At 42.4% G+C, this 21,445-nt stretch overlaps 2 protein-coding genes across 3 annotated transcripts in view; one reads left to right on the forward strand and one right to left on the reverse strand.

Annotated features, from left to right (window-relative positions):
• The window catches only part of LOC102982825 (folliculin-interacting protein 2), a 215,546-nt gene extending 195,878 nt beyond the window's left edge, over positions 1–19,668 (forward strand). The window contains exon 18 of the mRNA XM_028491570.2: positions 19,596–19,668. The gene's annotated coding sequence lies outside the window, so the exon portion shown is untranslated. The remainder of the gene's footprint in view (positions 1–19,595) is intronic.
• Positions 1–21,445, reverse strand: part of SPMIP2 (sperm microtubule inner protein 2) — a 168,912-nt gene that overhangs the window by 60,270 nt on the left and 87,197 nt on the right. The gene's annotated exons all lie outside the window — the stretch shown is intronic.

Consider the following 21,445-nt stretch of genomic DNA (forward strand, 5'->3'; position numbering starts at 1 on the left):
CCCGGACCGGGGCACGAACCCGCGTCCCCTGCATCGGCAGGTGGACGCGCAACCACTGCGCCACCAGGGAAGCCCCATATATATATTCTTTTTCATATTTTTTCCATTATGGTTTATCCCAGGATACTGAATATAGTTCCCTGTTCTATACAGTAGGGCACTGTTGTTCATCCATTCTTTATATAATGGCTGGCATCAGCTAGCCCCAAACTCCCACTCCATCCCCCCCACCCCTCAACCTTGGCAGCCACAAGTCTGTTCTCTATGTTTGTGAGTCGGTTTCTGTTTCATAGTTAGGTTCATTTGTGTCGTATTTTGGATTCCACATATAAGTGATATCATATGATATTTGTCTTTCTCTGTCTGACTTACTTCACTTCGTATGATAATCTCTAAGTTCATCCATGTTGCTGCAAATGGCATTATTTTGTTCTTTTTTATAGCTGAGTACTATTCCATTGCAAATATGCACCACATCTTCTTTATGCATTCCTCTGTCAATGGACAGATGAATTGTTTGTTTCCATGTCTTGGCTGTTGAATAGCAGACACAGTCTTTACACTAAAACTCCTCACTAATACCACATTTGCAGGATGTTGGTCTTTAGACATCGAGATGTTTTTATCTAGAGAGATAAAATCCTGAAATGAGGATTAGAAAATTCCCCAAATGTATTAGAAGCCATGGGAAGATGGAGAAAATTGTCAGATGAGGAGGACAGCTCATAACGGATGACTCCCCAAAGCAGGGCATTTAATATACACTGGTATTTTAAATGTAAGACAATGAACAAAGGAATCAATGAATTGTGGAAGTGGGTGAAGCAAAAATAAGAGGAGGTCTGGGAGAAGATGGCTTACGTACACTTGGTGTTGAAAGCCGGTGATGTGAACATGTAACGAGGAGCCAGAATGGTCCCGATCAGAGCAGACAATGACCTGCTGGCCCAGGAAGCGTTTCAGAAGTCCCGGAACCAAAGCGGCTGCAGGACTGTCTGGGCAGGTTGGGGGACACAAAGAGGAAACGTCACTCCTCTCACCCAAGGTGAGCCCCAGACCTTGGAAGCGGAGGCTGCGCTGTGGTCACGGCGTCACCTGGCCCTTCCGGACCCCGTGGCCGCTCTCGCTTTGTCTTGGGTCGTGGAGCTCGGGGTTTGCAGGCAGCACAGGTGGGCGGGGTTGACCACGTGCTCCGAGGCAGCGGCCGGTGTGGTTACAAGTCTGTGCCTGGAAACGTCACCCAAGCTTTCCAAGGGCTGAACGTGTGAGAAATCGCTCCCCGGACCCAGCCTTTGGGCAGACGTTGCCCCAGCTTCCCAGTCACCGCGGCTCCCGTCACGCCTGCGTGTTCACCGTGCCTCATTTCCCGTGATGGACCCATCGTGGCCCCAGGTTCTCACTCAGGGAAAGTATCGGATGGCCCAAGCATGAAAAACTGTTTTCTCTCCCAATCTGACGGCTGTTGAGGGCTCACCTGCAAAACTCCTGCCATAAGGAAAATTTTGCAATCTCCTCCAAACAGGATGAAATTACAACTGTATTAGTCTTGCTGGAATTTCAGGGCATTTTGAGGCCGGTGTTTTCCAAATGTTCCCCTAATGCTGCTCCCAGGAGTGACCATGACAAAGCCTGGGCGTGAACTGGGGGTTCTCTATTGTCAAATACACTTGCGAACACTATCCGTTTGCTGTTGAGAGAGTCCCAGCATATGAAAGCGTGTTAAAAGTTCTGAGAAATCCGGGCTTCCCTGGTGGCGCAATGGTTAAGAATCCGCCTGCCGATGCAGGGGACACGGGTTCGAGCCCTGGTCCGAGAAGATCCCACATGCCGCGGAGCAACTAAGCCCGTGCACCACAACTACTGAGCCTTCGCTCTAGAGCCTGCGAGCCACAACTACTGAGCCCATGTGTCACAACTACTGAAGCCCGCGTGCCTCGAGCCCGTGCTCCAAAACAAAGAGAAGCCACCACAATGAGAAGCCCACGCACCGCAACGAAGAGTAGCCTCCGCTCAGCCACAACTAGAGAAAGCCCGCGCACGGCAGTGAAGACCTAACACAGCCAAAAATAAATAAATAAATTTATTTTTTAAAAAAAGTTCTGAGAAATCCTGCGGTAAATTAACCTGTTTGCAAATATGTAATCCAGCGTTTCCCAAACTTATCTAAACATGGATCCTTTTCCTCGTTGGGTCACCTGTATGCATCCTGCAGACACCAGCAGATTTGGGAAAATATTGATCCTCCATGTAATTTTCGGTTGTTGCTAAAACTTTGTCATCACCTCACACTACTGCAAAAGTGAGAGCAGACGTATATCTATAGTTATGCCTTGTCACTCTGCAGACCACGATACATTTTTTAAAAGAGCAATTACTTGACAGCTGAGTCTAAACACTTCGTTTTAGACAGAATCGTAGAAAGTGAACGTGCTTTACAAGCCAAGTGTGGGGAGAGGAGCTCCCCAGAGAATCTAGCTTCTCTGTGGCATTTCAGTTGAGTCACTGGACTGTCCTGAAACCCCATGTCCTCATGTGTGCTTTAGAAATAGCGTGATGCAGCGTGAATGGCACAGGAAGTTCTGGGACATCCCTCCCTGGCTGCAGAGCTGACGCAGGCACCCGCCTATACAGCAGAGGCAGCTGGGCATCACCGTCCGCGGTGGGCCAGGTTCACGGCCCTTCCCTGGAGCCGGCCCGATGCTCTCACCTAACCAAAAAATCCACTCTCACCACCCAGCCAGCAACGCAGACATGGGGTTTCCCTGATGGGCAGTTCCACGGGTGTTTGGCTTTAAATGACCCGTATTTTCCTCCCCTAACCCTCAACAGAGAAAGAAAGTTCCATCCTGAGGCAGATGTCTCTTTCTGACTTCTCTCCTCTGCATTTGCAGTGTTTCAATTAATTAACGAACTCATTCCTTTATTCTCTCACTGACTGATTCATTCCTTCAACAAATATTTATTGAACTGTACGCCAGGCACCATTCCGAGTGCTGGGCATACAGCAGCGAACAAAGCCAAGACCCTGCCTTCAAGGAACTTCTCTTGTGTTTGAGAGGCAGGTGATGCTTGTAAAGAGTCCTTCAGCATCTTTCATCTGGCTTATCACAGTAACCTCCTAACTACTCTTGGCCCTAGCTTCTCTCCTATCCAATCCATCCTCCACGCAGCTGCCAGGAGGAATCTAAAGCGGAGGTAAAATAACATATCTCTTCTCCTAAAAAACATGAAATGGTTTTCTATAATGGTGCCTATAATTTTTTTCATCCAGATTGCCTAGCATTTCTGACTAGTGTCTTCATAAACTGAGCCAAGCCTACTGATGGAGTCTTACCTTCCTTCACCTTTTCTCATTATCAAAACTCATCTTTCAAGGCTTACTGTGAGTGCTGCCTCTTCTGGAAAACATCCCTGATCCCACCAAGTCAAAATCAGACACTCAGCGTGCTGCATTCACAGGAGTTTCTTTATTTCATCTTTAAAAATATCATACTTATTGGATCTACTCCATTTGTAATCTCCTCGAGGGTAAAGGGTATATTTTATTTATCTCTGTGAACACTTAAAAAAAATTTTTTTAGTTGAAATAGATTTGACATATAACATTGTGTACATTTAAGGTATACAACATGTTGATTTGATACATTTATATATTCTAATATGATCGCCATTGTAGTGATAATTAGCACATCTATCATTTCTTTTTAGTGGTTGGACTAATTAAAACTAGTCTCGGGCTTCCCTGGTGGGGCAGTGGTTGAGAGTCCGCCTGCTGATGCAGGGGACACGGGTTCGTGCCCCGGTCCGGGAGGATCCCACATGCGAGGACCCCACATGCCGCGGAGCGGCTGGGCCCGTGAGCCATGGCCGCTGAGCCTGCGCGTCCGGAGCCTGTGCTCCGCAATGTGAGAGGCCACAACAGTGAGAGGCCCGTGTACCGCAAAAAAAAACAAAAACAAAAAACTAGTCTCTTAGCAAGTTTGATGATAATAATACCATATTGTTGTCCATACTCACTATGTGGTGCATTAGATCTCTAGGCTTATTTGCTACTCTTTGCAAGTTTGTACCTTTAAACAACATTTGTCCTATCCAACCAATTCCCAGCCCCTGGTAACCACCATTCTGCACTTTAAGTGCGTGGCTCTTTTAGATTCTACATATAACTGAGATCGTACAGTATTTGCCTTTCTCTGTCTGACTTATTTCACTAAGCATAATGTCCTCAAGGTCCATCCGTGTGGTCACAAATGGCAGATGTCCTCTTTCTCATGGTTGAATTATATATATATATATGATATATATATAATATACACACATATAATCTCTGTAAAGTCTTAATTGCCAGCACAGTGCTTGGAACATAGTAGGTCCTCAAGAAGCATGTGTTGAATGCTAAAGAGAATTGTTTGTTGAATAAGTGAATTAAAGAATTCCACCATAAGATGGGAAGTATATAAAGTCATGCTGAGGGAGAAACAAGCAGTTCTTTAAATATCTATAAGCAATCTAATTTCCAGAACTGCCTTAGACCCTCCTAGTCTGGACTTCATGATTCAACAGTTCAGGGTAAGGTCAGAGAAAGGACTGCTTTTCACAACATATATTCTGCATAGTTGGAGGCACAGAGAAGGATGAGTGCTCACAGCAATATCACTTCGTCCCATAATATGGCCCCATGAGGCCAATTCTCCAGTTCAGTGACCAAAATGAAACACACCAAGGAAATAAATCGAAAGGCATCGAGTGGAACACGGAAATGAGTGTTTTAACACGTATATTTGAAAATATGTTGACAATACGGGTATAAATTGGCCATTACAGATGTGCCATGCAGAACAGCAGGGTTTGTCGGGGGAAGCAAGCCAAGGCAAAGGTCAGAGGGAGGGATGTGAAATATGAAGCAAACTCTAAGGGACACATCTGACATATGCACGTGGGGAAAGGAGAGGAGATGATAATCGTTATAACTGCTAATGTGCACAGGACTCCCCATTTCTAACAACTGGTACACGGTGGACTCGTGGACAGGAACAGTTTTAAACTCCGTATTTCAATGCGATTCATGCAGTTATTCAATAGGTCTAACCATCGGATGACCTGGAAGACTCAGTTTGTCGATATGCGTTTGGAAGATGGCGGAGTAGGAAGGTCCCGATCTCATTCCCCTCCCCCCGCCACCGGCACGCCAAAATCACCACTATTTACAGAGCAACTATGGATGCAAAAGACCAGAAGACTAGCAGAAAAGATCGTCTACGACTAAAGATATAAAGAAGGAATCTCAGTCACACGGAGAGAAAGGAAGGAGACACAGCATCCCCAGGTGGGTGACCCACAGATGAGAGGATAATCCCAAATGGACAGGTGCACCATACAGTCTAAAGAGACCTCGTTCTCCTCCTGCAGCAGCATTGTCTGCTCTCAGGACAGACATTATTATTCCCGGAAGCGGTAAAGTACAGCTTGGTCCGTGTTTCATGCGTGAGCTCAGGGTCCCCAGCTATTTTAGGAGCGTGTCTTGTCTCTCTGCTTGTCAAGCAGCCCCGCGTTAGTTCCCTTAGAGACTCAAACTGTCTTCTATTTGCTTCAAACTTCCAAAGCATCCTGGGCGGTGCAGTGCAATAAGCAAATGCTTGGTAATATTTGTTGAAAGATCGACTACTTTAACATTAAGTTGCTGATGTAATCCAAAAGTATAAAATTCCGTACTTTTCCATGTGAACACAGAAAAAAGGCAGGCTCAAACGTTTCGTAAACATCTCTGGACTTTTACTTGAAAAATAAAGCTGACAGACTCATCTTGACAAAACTGCAACCAGGTGATTCTCTACATGTTTATCTCACCTGAAGACAAAATCTAAGTAGATAATAATAAATAGGTTTCAGACTTCCCTGGTGGCGCAGTGGTTAAGAATCCGCCTGCCAGGCTCTATTTACAATAGCCAGGACATGGAAGCAACCTAACTGTCCATCAACAGATGAATGGATAAAGAAGATGTGGCACATATATACAATGGAATATTACTCAGCCATAAAAAGAAATGAAACTGAGTTATTTGTAATGAGGTGGATAGACCTGGAGTCTGTCCACAGATGTAGAGAACAAACGTATGGACACCAAGGGGGGAAACCGCGGTGGGGTGGATGGTGGTGTGCTGAACTGGGCGATTGGGACTGACATGTAGACACTGATGTGTATAAAACTGATGACTAATAAGGACCTGCTGTATAAAACAAACAAACAAATAAGCAAAGAAAACAACTAATATTAAACTTTCTTTGGGTTATTTGTATGGAAATATGTTAATATAAATGTTTCAGACATTACATGAAATTTAAAAAAAAAAAAAAAAAGAATCCGCCTGCCAGGACAGAAGTTGAGACACAGATGTAGAGAACAAACGTATGGACACCAAGGGGGGAAACCGCGGTGGGGTGGATGGTGGTGTGCTGAACTGGGCGATTGGGACTGACATGTAGACACTGATGTGTATAAAACTGATGACTAATAAGGACCTGCTGTATAAAACAAACAAACAAATAAGCAAAGAAAACAACTAATATTAAACTTTCTTTGGGTTATTTGTATGGAAATATGTTAATATAAATGTTTCAGACATTACATGAAATTTCTAAAAAAAAAAAAAAAGAATCCGCCTGCCAATGCAGGGGACACGGGTTCGAGCCCTGGTCCGGGAAGATCCCACAGGCTGCAAGGCAACTAAGCCCGTGCGCCACAACTACTGAGCCTGCGCTCTAGAGCCCGCAAGCCACAACTACCGAACCCGCATGCCACAACTACTGAAGCCCACGTGCCTAGAACCCATGCTCCGCAACAAGAGAAGCCACCGCAATGAGAAGCCCGCGCACCACAGCGAAGAGTAGACCCCGTTCGCCACAACTAGAGAAAGCCCGCGTGCAGCAACGAAGACCCAACGCAGCCAAAAATAAATAAATAAATAAATTTACCAAAAAAAAAAATACATAGGTTTCATTGTTTTGGTTTGGTTTTGACTTGGAATTTTCCTGTATAAATGCGTGTAAAATAGTCAATTTATTATAAGGAACTCTTTACCATTCACGGAGACGGTACTCAGACGTTCCCATGAGAAAAGATATTAAGATGTATGTATGTAAAACTAATAAAACCCCACCAGAACACTGCAAGTAACAGGAAGTCATCACAAATGAATGAAATAATAAGAGAAATCATTGTGTCATATTGTAAGATCTGAGGTCTGAGGAATCTGGGCTCGCTTAAGGCCCAGCGATGTCCTCAGAAGAACAGACTCTTCCCAGGTCTGTGCTCTGCATCCTCAGGGTACCAGGCTGCCTTCAGGCAAGCTCCCCTTGAGGCTCCAAGGAGGCTGTCACAGCTCCAGGTATCATAATGCAGGTACCATATGGTACCTGCATAATATTATGCAGGTACCATAATGCCCAAGAGGGGTTGTGTGTGTTTCACCAGTGGAGAAGCCCTTCCTCGAAAACAACAGGTGAATTCCTCTCTCATTTTATTGGTCAGAACTGAGTCATTTATCTCTTCCTAAAACCAAGCACTGGGAGAGGACTGGGGTTTCAGAGCCTGGCATGAATGAATCAGGGTTTAACCCTGAGTCATATGAGCCCAAATTATGCAACCAAACAAAACGGTGGCTCCCTGGAAAGGAGGAGGATGTGAGGCCCCTGACTTGCCTGCTACAGAGCAGATAGGGAAACTCCTCACAGAAAAGAGGAAACCACACACCCAATGTGACTTTTTTTTACTGCTTTACAATCTACTTTTAATACCACATACAATGATTTGAAGTCACTACCATCTGGTTCTCGATCACATGCTGAATTATAATTCATTTGGTGTTTAGGCTCTCACGCATGAGGATATGACTTTACACGGAAACAGAGAAATGGAGGCCAGCCAGGGGCCCCGTCAGAACTCACCTTCACAAAATGCAGGGGAGAGAGGGCCGTGTTCCTCTCAAACCCTCTGAGCTAGAGCAGAGGTGGGCAAACTGCTGTGAAGGGCCAGCGAGTAAATGTTTCAGACTCTGGGGCCTTAGCATGTCTGTCACCACAACTCAGCTCTGTCTTTGCAGCACAAAAACGAGCCATAGGGACTTCCCTGGCGGTCCAGTGGTTAGGACTCTGCGCTTCCACTGCAGGGGGCGCGGGTTCGGTCCCTGGTCGGGGAGCTAAGAGCCCGCATGCCTCAGGGCACAGTTGACTATCCTCTGATCTGGAGCGTGTCTCATATTTGCCTTTTATTTGACACTTCTCCATGCGCATTTTAGACAGAAAGCTTCTCCATTTGTTAGAGTCAAATAGTTGAGTACATCACTGCAAAAATAAGTATCTCGTTGAAATGCACTATTTTGCATCAAAGAGGCTACCTTTTATTTGTACAAAAGGTCCCAGAGAAAGTGTTGCTTTATTCTACTCTGCTGGTGTTAATTTGGCCCATCTCATTTCTGACTCTGTGATCACTGATTTTCTTATTATTAGAGTTGTGTAAGTGACAGTGAGGAGATGCAAATATAGTTAACCTGCCAGTGCAGATAAAAAATAGAAAACTGGAGCTTCCCTGGTGGCGCAGTGGTTGAGAGTCCACCTGCCGATGCAGGGGACGCGGGTTCGTGCCCCGGTCCGGGAAGATCCCACATGCCGCGGAGCGGCTGGACCCGTGAGCCACGGCCGCTGAGCCTGCGCGTCCGGAGCCTGTGCTCCGCAGCGGGAGAGGCCGCAGCAGTGAGAGGCCCGCGTACCGCAAAAAAAAAAAAAAAAAAAAAAAAAAGAAAAGAAAAGAAAATTGGGTGGGATGATAAATGATACAGATACACTGGGAAGAATACCACGAGGTAAGAACGGCACTGGCTTACCGCTGAACAGGCATGCATTGCTCTGAGTAATCATGGTGATCACCGCCTAATCCAGAGAAAAGAGTTTAACTAACTCTAGGCTGCGTGGGAACAGCTGCTATGGATTGTACAACGTACCATCGACTTAGTACTAGGTTTGCTTCAAAAAGAGAAAAGAAAAGGAACTTACTACTTTAAATGCAGGCATTGATAGCAAGGCACATCACAATTACAGACAAGTTAAAATGTAATTTACGAAAATAACACTTCTTAGCCTTCATGAAATATGGCCATTTCCTTCTCTATCCCCTGGATAAACAGGACATCAGGAAAGGATTGTTTATTTCTAGATGGCAGTAAGTGACTTCAGTTTAGACCAGGGCACTTTAGACTAGTAAGTGGTGTTTCTCCACCTTGTAAATTATATAATAAATGAGTAAAAATGGCTTTAAAATGGCTGAAAGTAGGTTGTAAGAAAAACATGGGAACTTGCTATTGGGATTATTGAGAAATGTTTAATTGTAAAAAAGCAGGTAAGCAGTAATCAACAGATAGGTACTCTTTACACTTCTGTATCTTTTAAAAAAAATTTGTATTGAAGTATGGTTGATTTACATGTGTTAATTTCTGCTGTATGGCAAAGTGACTCAGTTATACATATAAATACATTCTTTTTTATATTCTTTTCCATTATGGTTTTTCCCAGGATATTGAATATAATTCCCTGTGCTATACAGTAGGGCCTTGTTTATTACCCATTCTATACATTTTTGTATCTTTTTTATTATATCTTTACCCTTTTCTACTCAGCCAGCCAGGGAACTGGCTGTGTTCCCAGATACTAGTTAAGGAGATTGAAATGAAACAAGTCCTCATTTATTCCAAGAACAGATTCACTACATTGTGGCACTTTGCTTTTAAAACGGGTCTGTGAACAGGTGAAATATTAGACTCACAAAGCCACGTGAGAGCAGAGATTATACATTAAAAACTAAGTTAAAGTTCCTTATCAGTCCATATCTGCATGTCCTTACTTTGCGGATCTACTCTCCCCTCCCTGTGAGCAAACATTTTCTTCTCGAATCAACTTGGTGCAGCAGGAAGAGCCCTTGGACAGGAGGACAATGACATTGGAACTTTGGTCTTGGCATGGCTGCCACGCTGAGAGGACCTGGGAAAATCCTCACATCCTCCTTGGTTAATACCATTTCTTCTTCTTTTAACAACTTTGTTGAAGTGTAACTGACATACAATAAACTGCATGTATTTAAAGTGTGCAATTTAAGTCTTACAAACATGTACACACATGAGCAGGGTGCCACATAAATACAGAACACCCAGTTAAGTTTGAATTTCAGATAAACACTAAGTATTTTTTTTTAGTATAAGTATGTTCCAAACATTGCATGGTACATACTTATACTAAAAATAGTCTTTATCTGAAATTCAAATTTAGTTGGCGCCTTATATTTTCACTTGCTAAATCTGGCAACCCTATCCATGAAATATCACCACAATCAAGATAAAAAGCATATCCATCACCCCCAAATTTTCTCACCCGCCTTTGGAAATTCTACCTTTTCCCACCCCCTGTCCTCTCCTACACCCAGGCAGCCACTTATCTGCGTTCAGTTCCTATAAATTAACTTGGATTTTCTACAATTTTATATAAATGGCATCATATAGCATGCACTCTCTTTTTAAAAAATTTTTTTATTGAAGTATAGTTGATTTACAACATGTGCCAATCTCTGCTGTACAGCAAAGTGACTCAGTTATACACATATATACATCTTTTTATATTCTTTTCCATTATGGTTTATCACAGGATATTGAATATAGTTCTCTGTGCTATACGGTAGATCCTTGTTGTTTATCCATTCTATATGTAATAGTTTGCATCTGCTAATCCCAAACTCCCAGTCATACCCTCCCCTGCCCTTGGCAACCACAAGCCTGTTCTCTATGTCTGAGTCTGTTTCTGTTTGGTACAATAGATAACTTCATTTGTGCCGTATTTTAGAGTTCACATATAAGTGATATCATATGGTATTTGTCTTTCTCTTTCTGACTTACTTCACTTAGTATGATAATCTCTAGTTGCAACCATGTTGCTGCAAATGGCATTACTTCATTCTTTTTTATGGCTGAGTAATATTCCATTGTATATATGTACCACATCTTCTTTATCCATTCCTCTGTTGATGGACACTTAGGTTGTTTCCATGTCTTGGCTATTGTGAACAGTGCAGCTATGAACATAGGGGTGCATGTATCTTTTTGAATTATAGTTTTGTCTGAGTATATTCCCAGGAGTGGGATTGCTGGGTCATATGGTAATTCTATTTTTAGTTTTTTAAGGAACCTCCATACTGTTTTCCATAGTGGCTGTACCAACTTACACTCCCACCAACAGTGCAGGAGGGTTCTCTTTTCTCCACACCCTCTCCAGCATTTGTTATTTGAAGACTTCTTAATGATGGCCATTCTGACTGGTGTGAGGTGATACCTCATTGTAGTTCTGATTTGTATTTCTCTAATAATTAGTGACGATGAGCAGCTTTTCATGTGCCTTCTGGCCATCTGTACGTCTTCTTTGGAGAAATGTCTATTAAGGTCTCCTGCCCGTTTTTCTATTGGGTTCTTTTGTTGTTGTTGCTGAATTGTATGAACTGTTTGTATATTTTGGAGATTAATCCTTTGTCAGTTGCTTCATTTGCAAATATTTTCTCCCATTCTATAGGTGGTCTTTTCATTTTGTTTATGGTTTCCTTTGCTGTGCAAAAGTTTGTAAGTTTGATTAGGTCCCATTTGTTCATTATCATTTTTATTTCTATTGCCTTGGGAGACTGACCTAAGAAAACATTGGTACGATTTATGTCAGAGAATGTTTTGCCTAACAGCATGCACTCTCTTTTGTCTGGCTACTGACGCTAAGCATAATTATTTTGAGATCATCCATATTATTATAACATGTACCAATAGTTTATTCTTTTTTACTGCTGAATAGTGTCTTCTTGTATGGATATGCAGTAGTTAGTTTATTCATTTTCCTGGTGATGGACTTTTGGGTTGTTTTCAGCTTGGGGTGGTTACAAATAAAGCTGCTGTAAACATCTGCGTACAGATCTTTGTGTGGACACATGCTTTCATTTCTCATAGGTAAATTCCTAGGCGTGGAGCAGCCGGATCACACAGTAGGTGTATTAACCGAAGAAACTGCCAAACTGCTCCCCAAAGTGGCCACAGCCTTTTGCATTCCCGCCAGCAGCGTTCTCCTGAGAGCTTCCTCCGCATCCATGCCGAAACTTGATAGAGTTGGTCTTAATTTTTGCCCTTCTAATAAGTGGGTGGTGGTTATCGCATTGCAATTTTAATCTGCACTTCTCTTATGACTAATAATGTTGAGTATCTTGTGCTGATTTGCCATCTGTATATCTTCTCTAATGAAAGGTCCAACTCTTTTGCTCATTTTTTAATTGGGTTGTTTTCTTATGGAGAGTTTTGAGAGTTATTTACATATTCTGGATACAAGTCTTTTATCAATATGTACTTTGCAAATATTTTCTTCTAGTCTGTCATTGTATTTTTATCCTCCTAACAGTGTCATATGATATCGCTTATATGTGGAATCTAAAACAAAAATGATACAAATGAACTTATTTACAAAACAGAAACAGACTCACAGACATAGAAAACAAACTTATGGTTACCAAAGGAGAAAGGTGGGCAGGAGGGATAAATTGGGATTTTGGGATTAACAGATACACACTACTATATATAAAATAGATAAACAACAAGGACCTACTGTATAGCACAGGGAACTCTGCTCAATATTCTTTAATAATCTAAATGGGAAAAGAATTTGAAAAAGAATAGATACATGTATATGTATAACTGAACCACTTTGCTGTACACCTGAAACTAACACAACATTATAAATCAACCATAGTCCAATATAAAATAAAATTTTTTTTTAATATTTGAAATGAGGGACTTCCCTGGTGGTCCAGTGGTCAAGAATCTGCCTTCCAATGCCGGGGACGCAGGTTCCATCCTTGGTCGGGGAATTAAGATCCCACATGCTGCAGGGCAACTAAGCTCGCCTGCCACAACTACTGAGCTCGTGCGCCTCAACGAGAGAACCTGCGTGCCTCAAACTACAGAGCCCACGTGCTCTGGACCCCGCGCGCCACAACTAGAGAGAAGCCTGGCGCCTCAACGAAGACCCAGTGTGCCGCAACTAAGACCCGACGCAGCCAATAAAGTTAATTAAATAAATATTTTTTAAAAGAATGTAAAAACTTATTTTAAAAAAACAAAAAAACTTTAAAAAATATTTGAAATGAAAAAATAAATAAAGACTATCCTTTCTCCACTGAATTCCCTTTGCACCTGTGTTTTAGTGCTACACACACACACACACACACACACACACACAGTGTTAGTTAACTGGGTCCCTATGTAAAATATATTTCTTACTCTGGGCTGCAGTCAGAAAACTTTGAATGCCACCGATGTAATGGTCACCCGAATTACTTTTTTTCCTCTCTGCTTTGGTCTCTTAATCATACTTCTCACTTGTACACATTCAATCCTCCCTACTTCTTCCATTTTCACTGTGCCTCTGAAACTTCATTTTCGGTGGAAGCGTATTTGTCATCACCTCAGGACACTATTGCTTTCACTGCCTCTTCAATTGTTCCCTCGTCTCTGTCGTTCAGGAAAGTGATGAAATGCTTTATTTCTCCCCACCAAGTTTATATAACGCTCTGTGTAATTCACACTCTGCCCTTTCATTCAGTATGTCTTATGGTTTGCAGTTGGTTTACAGCAAACCATTTCCTTTTTCATTTGTTTTGCTTTATTGGAAGGCATCATGGTGTGGGAAAGAGAGAACGGGCCATACTTCATCTGAATTCTATTTCAGACTAGGTTTGTCACTTTCTTCAAAAGACTGCTTCTCAGGCTCAGTTTCTTTATCTGAAAAATGAAACGACATCTAACGACCTCATGCAGTTGTTGTAAGAATTCGGAGCTATTGTACGTAGGCTATGTAAGCCGTGTCTATACATGAACCTGGCACACAGCAGATGTCTGGTGGTGGCTATTATCATATTATCTACCTTCTACCCATTTCTGCTATTTCCATCACCTTCTGCCCTGCCCTATCTTCCTCTCTGCTAATGCTAATATACAAGATTAGGCCTGAGATAACTAAATGCGATGCCCTGAACGATTATAGTGAGAGATGTTTAATGATATTACACAGGAAGCACCATGGTGCCAAACAGATGGACATCAGATTTAATCTTACTCTAAAAAAGAAAAAGACTCTTCTTCCACAAAAGAGAACTTACAATCTTCTTCCCATTGTCAAGGTGGACAGAATACTCCTCTCTAAAGAGAACATGGGGGGAGGGAAAAATTAGGAGTTTGGGATCAACATATACACACTACTATATAAAAAATAGATAATCAACAAGTACAGCACAGGGGGCTCTACTCAATACTCTGTAATAACCTATATGGGAAAAGCATCTGAAAAAGAATATACCTATCTCTCTATATACATAGATAGATAGATCTGAATCACTTTGCTGTACACCTGAAACTAACACAACATTGTAAATCAACTACACTCCAATATAAAATAAAAATTAAATTTTAAAAATAAGGAGAATACAACTACTAGAAATGCTAACCATTCAGCTAAGAAAGCTGAAGCTATAGCTTAAAAGACCATTCCCCAGAACGTAAAATCTCAAAATAAGAGCACTCTGTGACTGCCGATGGGGGCAAGAATATTCTAACTTATTCCAGATAAGAAAATGTGGACATGGAAAAGAGATTCAGACTGGACGCTGTTTAAGAGCTATAATCTTTTCAGTCCTTTGTGAAGAGGAACAGGAAACTGGGAACCTACTCTATATGTGTTACGTTTTCTGCATTAACTATAAAAATAATCAAGGAGCCGCACTATGAATTTCTAGGTTCCTAGCCTCGGTAGACCCTACCTGATTATCAATAATTGAATTTCTGGCAGCCAGTATGGTGGTTCTATTTTTGCACTCTATCACCACTTTAATAAATTTATTCATTTTCATTTATACACAGTAAGCGTCTAGCTGTTCTTCACCATAATTAATTTATTATTATTCATCCTAATTACAAATGGCGGCCTGGCATAGAAGCTACAGGTCAAAAGTGTTTAATCAATACCTCCTTGCAGAAACTTAGTTAAAAACCCATCAACTGGGTATTTGGATATTTGGATGGTCTAAGAAAATATTCATCTGAGTTTTAGCAAGTCTGGCGCTGCACTTTTCAATAGTAACCACTAGCCCAAGTGGCTCTGGGAGCTTGTTAAGGGTCCAGTCCAAAGAGAGACAGGCTGTGAGTTACAGACACATCTCAGATTTCAAAGACTTAGTACCAAAGAAAGAATGTAAAACATTCCATTCATAACTTCTGACATTGATTTCCTATTGAAATGATAACCGTGTGGATTGGCTGGATTAAAAAAAATTTGTTATTAAATTGATTTCACCTGTTTTAACTTTTAAAACGTGGCTGCTAGGGGAAACTATACTCAATATCTTGTACTAACCTATAAGGAAAAAGAATCTGAAAAAGAATAGATATACGTGTGTGTGTGTAACCGAATCACCTTGCTGTACACCTGAAACTAACACAACATTGTGAATCAGCTACACTCCAATTAAAGAAACAAAAACACAATTGTGGCTACTGGGACATTTTGAATTACATATGTGGTTTGCATTTGATTCCTATTGAACAGTGCTGGTGTGGAGTTTGGAAACCTGTGAAAATCTATGGTATGTAAGCTGGTAGATCATTATAAGCGTGGCTCGTGGCGACTGGGGAAAGTGTTGCAATGTTTGTCAGGGAGGGCGAGGTCGTCAGGGCACATAACTGGCTGAAGAGTCAGACAGGCGTGGTCCAGAAGGGTCTGTTCAGACGACCAAAAGGAGATTGCAGCGAGCAACCATGTTTCTGCAGGGGAAGAGCTAGCGGCTGGGCTGTGCGGCTGTGTGACCACGCCCGTCCCTGCACCCACAGTTAGACTCGTTGCTCATCCCTCAGACCTGTCTCCCAGGTTTCTGCGGCTGACAGCTCACTGCTGGATCCTTTAAAGTGAGATGACCCTCCCGACAGGACGTGTACACGCTCAGGACTGAGAGCATCTACGTTTTCACTCCATGTCATACTCATGTTAGGTCCCATGATGCCTCTGAACGAAGCAGTGAGCATATGACAGATGGACTGTAGCCAATCTAGGTGGGGACAAACGGAAATCCCCAGGATCTGCAGTCGTTGGGATCAAACAGACACAAAAGGATCGTTAAGGACAGAAGGTTTTGAAGTCAGACTGATATGGTAACATCAGTCTACTACCATAGGCTGATAATAACCTAAGAATGATGTAGAAATAAACAATGTGTCAGGCATAGCAGGTCAGCCTCCTGGAAGCACAGAGATACAGGAGTCAGAGTGGCAAACTTTGATGACGCCCACGCACCACCGAAGAGGGCGGAGGGGTCTCCTCTTGGGAGGTACAGCTATGAAGAGGAGACGTAGGATGGTCAGGTTATTGTGCTTTAATGCCGTTTAGCCCATGTTTACATAGTTTTCCCTGGAATGCCAGTGTTCTGGGAGTGTGTTGTGGAAGCGGTGACGCTAGCTGTGTTTTCTTCTAAAATGTATTAAAAATATATTTAAGAATATAGTGATTGTATAATAATAACATAGTTGTCGTCAGTAAACTGTATTTGATAGACTCACAGACATAGAGAACAGACTGGTGGCTGCCAAGGGGGAGGGGGCGGAGGGAGGGATGGAGTGGGAGTTTGGGGTCAGCAGAGGCAAACTACTGCGTAGAGGATGGAGGAACACCAAGGTCCTACTGCACGGCACAGGGAACTATAGTCAATATCCTGTGATAAACCATCATGGGAAAGAATACGAAAAAGAGTATATATCTATATCCATATATATTATACATATATAACTGAATCACTTTGCCATACAGCAGAAATTAACACAACATTGTAAATCAAGTATACCTCAACAAAATAAATTTTTAAAAATTTCATGAAGTCACACACACACACGCAAAAGAAATGCTGTATTTGAGATTTCCAGGACTTTCCATGTGAGATCACCTGACACACGACTGCCGGATGCTCCACACACACTGATACACAAGTATGACGGGCCTGTTGCTGTGACTCGGGTTTTTATCCGTACAGCGGGTTTAACAGTATCTACGTGACAGATTTTTATAAGAATTAAGTGAGATCATCATAAACTTAGAGCAGGTTATGAGTCTGAGTCAGTAAGTGTTAGATGGTGATGATAACAGTGAATCGATATGTACCTTTATTTAAGAATCACTAGTCTATGTTCATTTTCACTTATAATTTTAATACATGTTTATGAAATGGATCAAATGTTGACTTTTCCTTACAGCAAGTAATTAATATATGAAACCACATTTCATTGGTTTAATCCAAGAGTACGCTTTATTTCATGAACTCCATTCTTGGTAAATCCTTGCAACACATTACAATTGAAACAATAGTGCTTAAAAAAATATTGCTCTGGTTACGTAGCCAGGGCTCAGGGAACCTTCATTAAATCCGTGAGTGAAGTGAACTGAGCAGTGTTGCATCAGACATTCGATCATCCTCTAACTTCTGTCTGCTCTGAGTCTACAGGGTGGTTTACTGGTAAATGTTGAACTACCGGCTCTCAGAATTTATACCAATTCCCGCGGTGTAAATATTGCCACTATGGCCAATTTCAAACTACCAATCTGATGTCACTGAATGCAGAGCTGGAAAGAACAGCAGCATCACCTGTGGACTTATTAAAAATGCAAAATCTCAGGCCCCGCCTCACATGGTCTGAAACAGAAACTCCGAAGGTGGTGCCAAGCTCTCCGTGTCCTAGCAACACCCCCAAGCCAGTCTGATGCCTGCTGGGGTTTGAGAACCACTGCCTTACACCAGGCTGTTGTTTCTGAAGGAGCAGAGGAGTTCAGTAACTTCTAACATCTATTAGCTAGTGTGCTGACACTAACGATGTTGGTGTTCTGATTCTTTTTTTTCTTAATTTTAATGTTATTGGAGTGTAGCTGATTTACAATGTTGTGTTAGTTTCAGGTGTACAGCAGAGTGATTCAGTTATACACATACATATATTCATTCTTTTTTAAAGATTCTTTTCTCATATAGGCTATCACAGAATATTGAGTAGAGCTCCTTGTGCTCTACGGTAGGCCCTTGTTGGTTATTTATCTTATATATAGTAGTGTGTGTATGTTCATCCCAAGCTCCTGATTTATCCCTCCCCTCCAAGTTTCCCCTTTGATAACCATAGGTTTGTTTTTGATATCTGTAAGTCTGTTTCTGTTTTGTAAATAAGTTCATTTGTCATTTTTTAAGATTAGATTCCATATACGAGTGATATCATATGATATTTGTCTTTCTCTGTCTGACTTACTTAGTATGATCATCTCTAGGTCCATTCACTTTGTTATAAAGCAGAAACTAACAACAACAACAACAAAAAGGTGTGGTACATATATTCAATGGAATATTACTCAGCCATAAAAAAAGAATGAAATGATGCCATTGCAGCCACATGGTGTTTTGATTCTTAGGGCCATCTAAGAGCCTTTGAGCTTGTAACATATATTCCTGGAATCAAGAAAGGACCCCAAGCTACTGCTCCCATGGGAAGATGGGAAAGGTAACCCATCTTCCAATATTTCCATGTTTCAGCTGCTGTTCAGAGGCTCTGAGAATGAATCGTTAAGTGCTACTGGTTGTGATTTCTGGTGGCTTCTGCCGTGGAGACCAGGGCAAAATTCCCGTGTAGAATAAAGAGATGTCCTGTTGCCTTAGTGCATGTATCAATCCACTTGGGTTGCCCGTAGCTTTGGCAGTCCCATTACTACAGCCCTAAAGCCAGCTACTGCACCCACAGTATTGGCCGAGAGGCACACATTTCCAGACAGTTCTGGGGCTTGGGACTGGTCAGCAGCTCTAACCTTGTACCCTTAGGTAGGGCTCCCTCGCACTGCTGGTGTTCATACAACTGCCAGAATAGTCCCAGCAACAGAAGCACATTCTATTTTTGGACAGGTCTAATTATTCTTTCTTCTGTTGAGCTGAAATCTGCCTTTCTGTAGCAGTCCCACATTGGTCTGAAATCTGAATCTCAGTTACTAATCCTTCTCTCAGGGGACCATCTGTCAGACACGGGAAAAGGCTCACACTAGGTTCTTTTGCAAATCGGCCTCCCCCGTTTCTTCCGGTGTTCTTCGTGCGACATGATGCTCAGATGCCGCCCCACCCGTTCATTAACGTCTCCCTTAAAACGTGGTCCTCATCACTGAAAATGATGCTACGTGTGACCCCCTTGTCTGTGGAACAGAGACCTCCGTGATTACGCGAGCTTTGTCGGCAAACAGGCTCACCTCTGGGCTCACTCGCCCTGAGTTTACAGTCAGCTACAAACTCCGCACCAACCAATCACACCACGATTTACCGAGTCTTTACCTGTGTTACTGAACTTTTAACCCAAAGTGCAAGGTTCGTATTTCTTCCTGTCAAATTACAGTCTTGTTCATTTCAGCCCTAATTCTAAAATATTATCGTTTACAACCCAAACTGTCATCTAATTTTCACTCTCTCTCTCTTTGCCCAGGTTGATACCTTCTGCAAACCTAACAGTGTGCTTTTCCTCTATTCAAATCACTCAGAAAACCGTTGAACAGAATGAGCTAACCCCTACCCGCCTCCCTCCATCAATTATTAAACATCAAAGCTTGAAACTAGAATAAAATGTCCAAGTGAAGTGCCAGTTAAATATTGGCTCTCACTCGCCAGTTTTACCTCAGTGTGTTTCAGCTGAAGAAGCCTGAGAAATCAAAATGCTGCAGTCACTGTAGATAATTCCTAGGGAACATTCAGAATCCCTGGCAGCTATTAAATATGTGAAATACATACCCACATTCTTCGATGTGTGCAGAAAAAGACAGTTTAGGAACAGTATAGAATAACTAAAAGCTTTAATCATGATCCCAGATCGCTGAAGGATTTAGTGGGTATTGATACTATACTGGAAAACAAGACTACAAAATTTTGGTTTTTCCTTCGAGTTAATTACTTTTGTGTCTGTGAAAATTACTCCTCAAGTGGTCCCTTAGATCTATGAAAATTGAAAATTATAAAGAAAGATTTTATAAAGACATTCTACTTAGCATAGAGTAGAGTTTATAGGTTATATGAGGAAACATATTCCTAAATTCTATTTATGAGCTGTATAATCATGTGAAATGTGAAGCTGAAAGCAAATAGTATCAGGGTCACAAATACCATCACTCAGTTCGGGGGATGGTTTCTGAAATGACATCTGATCTTTTTTTTTTTTTGGCCACGCCATGCGGGATCTTAGCTCCCCCACCAGGGATTGAACCCACGCCCCCTCCAGTGGACGTGCAGAGTCCTAACCACTGGACTGCCGGGGAAGTCCCAGATGGCATCTGATCTGATACCTTTAGACCACCCGGAGAGGAAAGATTAGAAACTAGGTTTCTGTTGACACGGGTGAAGCCACTGCTGGGGAAGGGGTGTGTGTGTGTGACTTTTTCATTTTTAACATGAACGACCCTGGTGAATCTAGCACCGCAGAATTTTACAATAATTTTTGATGAAGCAATGCTGACGTAACATGGCACCACATGTTCCTGTTTATTTTGAACAGTCCCACATTGGTCTGAAATCCCTCGAAAGTAATACTGTGTACTGTTGCGTTACTTCTTACAGGAAAGCAAATGAACTAACACATCTGAATAGGTGGTCGGTAGTCCCAGGTCTGTGATTATCACTGAGTGGCCACAGGTTCTTCCCAGTAACCAAAATATACTTAAATGTTTTAAAGATGAGAGATACAGAGAAATTGGAACACTGTGTACTGCTAGTGGGAATGTAAAATGGTGAAACTGCAGTAGATAACAGTATGACGATTCCTCAAAAAATTCAACATAGGGCTTCCCTGCTGGCACAGTCGTTGGGAGTCCGCCTGCCAATGCAGGGGACACGGGTTCGAGCCCTGGTCTGGGAGGTCCCACATGCCGCGGAGCAACTGGGCCCGTGAGCCACAATTACTGAGCCTGCGCGTCCGGAGCCTGCGCTCCGCAACGGGAGAGGCCGCGACAGTGAGAGGCCCGCGCACCGCGATGAAGAGTGGCCCCCGCTTGCCGCAACTAGAGCAAGCCCTTGCACAGAAACGAAGACCCAACACAGCCCCAAATAAATAAATTAAATTAATTAATTTTTAAAAAATTTCAACGTAGGGATTCAACTTCTGGGTGTATACCAGAAGTGAAAGGAGGGACCATAACAGGTGTTTGTACACCCGTGTTCATAACAGCGTTATTCACAACAGCCAAAAGGTAACGTAGCTGAAGTGTCCATCAGCGGCTGGACAGAGGGACAAAATGTGGTGTGTGTGTGTGTGTGTGTGTGTGTGTGTGTGTGTGTGTGTGTGTGTGT

The sequence above is a fragment of the Physeter macrocephalus genome, chromosome 7 (assembly GCF_002837175.3).
Source record: "Physeter macrocephalus isolate SW-GA chromosome 7, ASM283717v5, whole genome shotgun sequence".
NCBI classification, from domain to species: Eukaryota; Metazoa; Chordata; class Mammalia; order Artiodactyla; family Physeteridae; genus Physeter; species Physeter macrocephalus.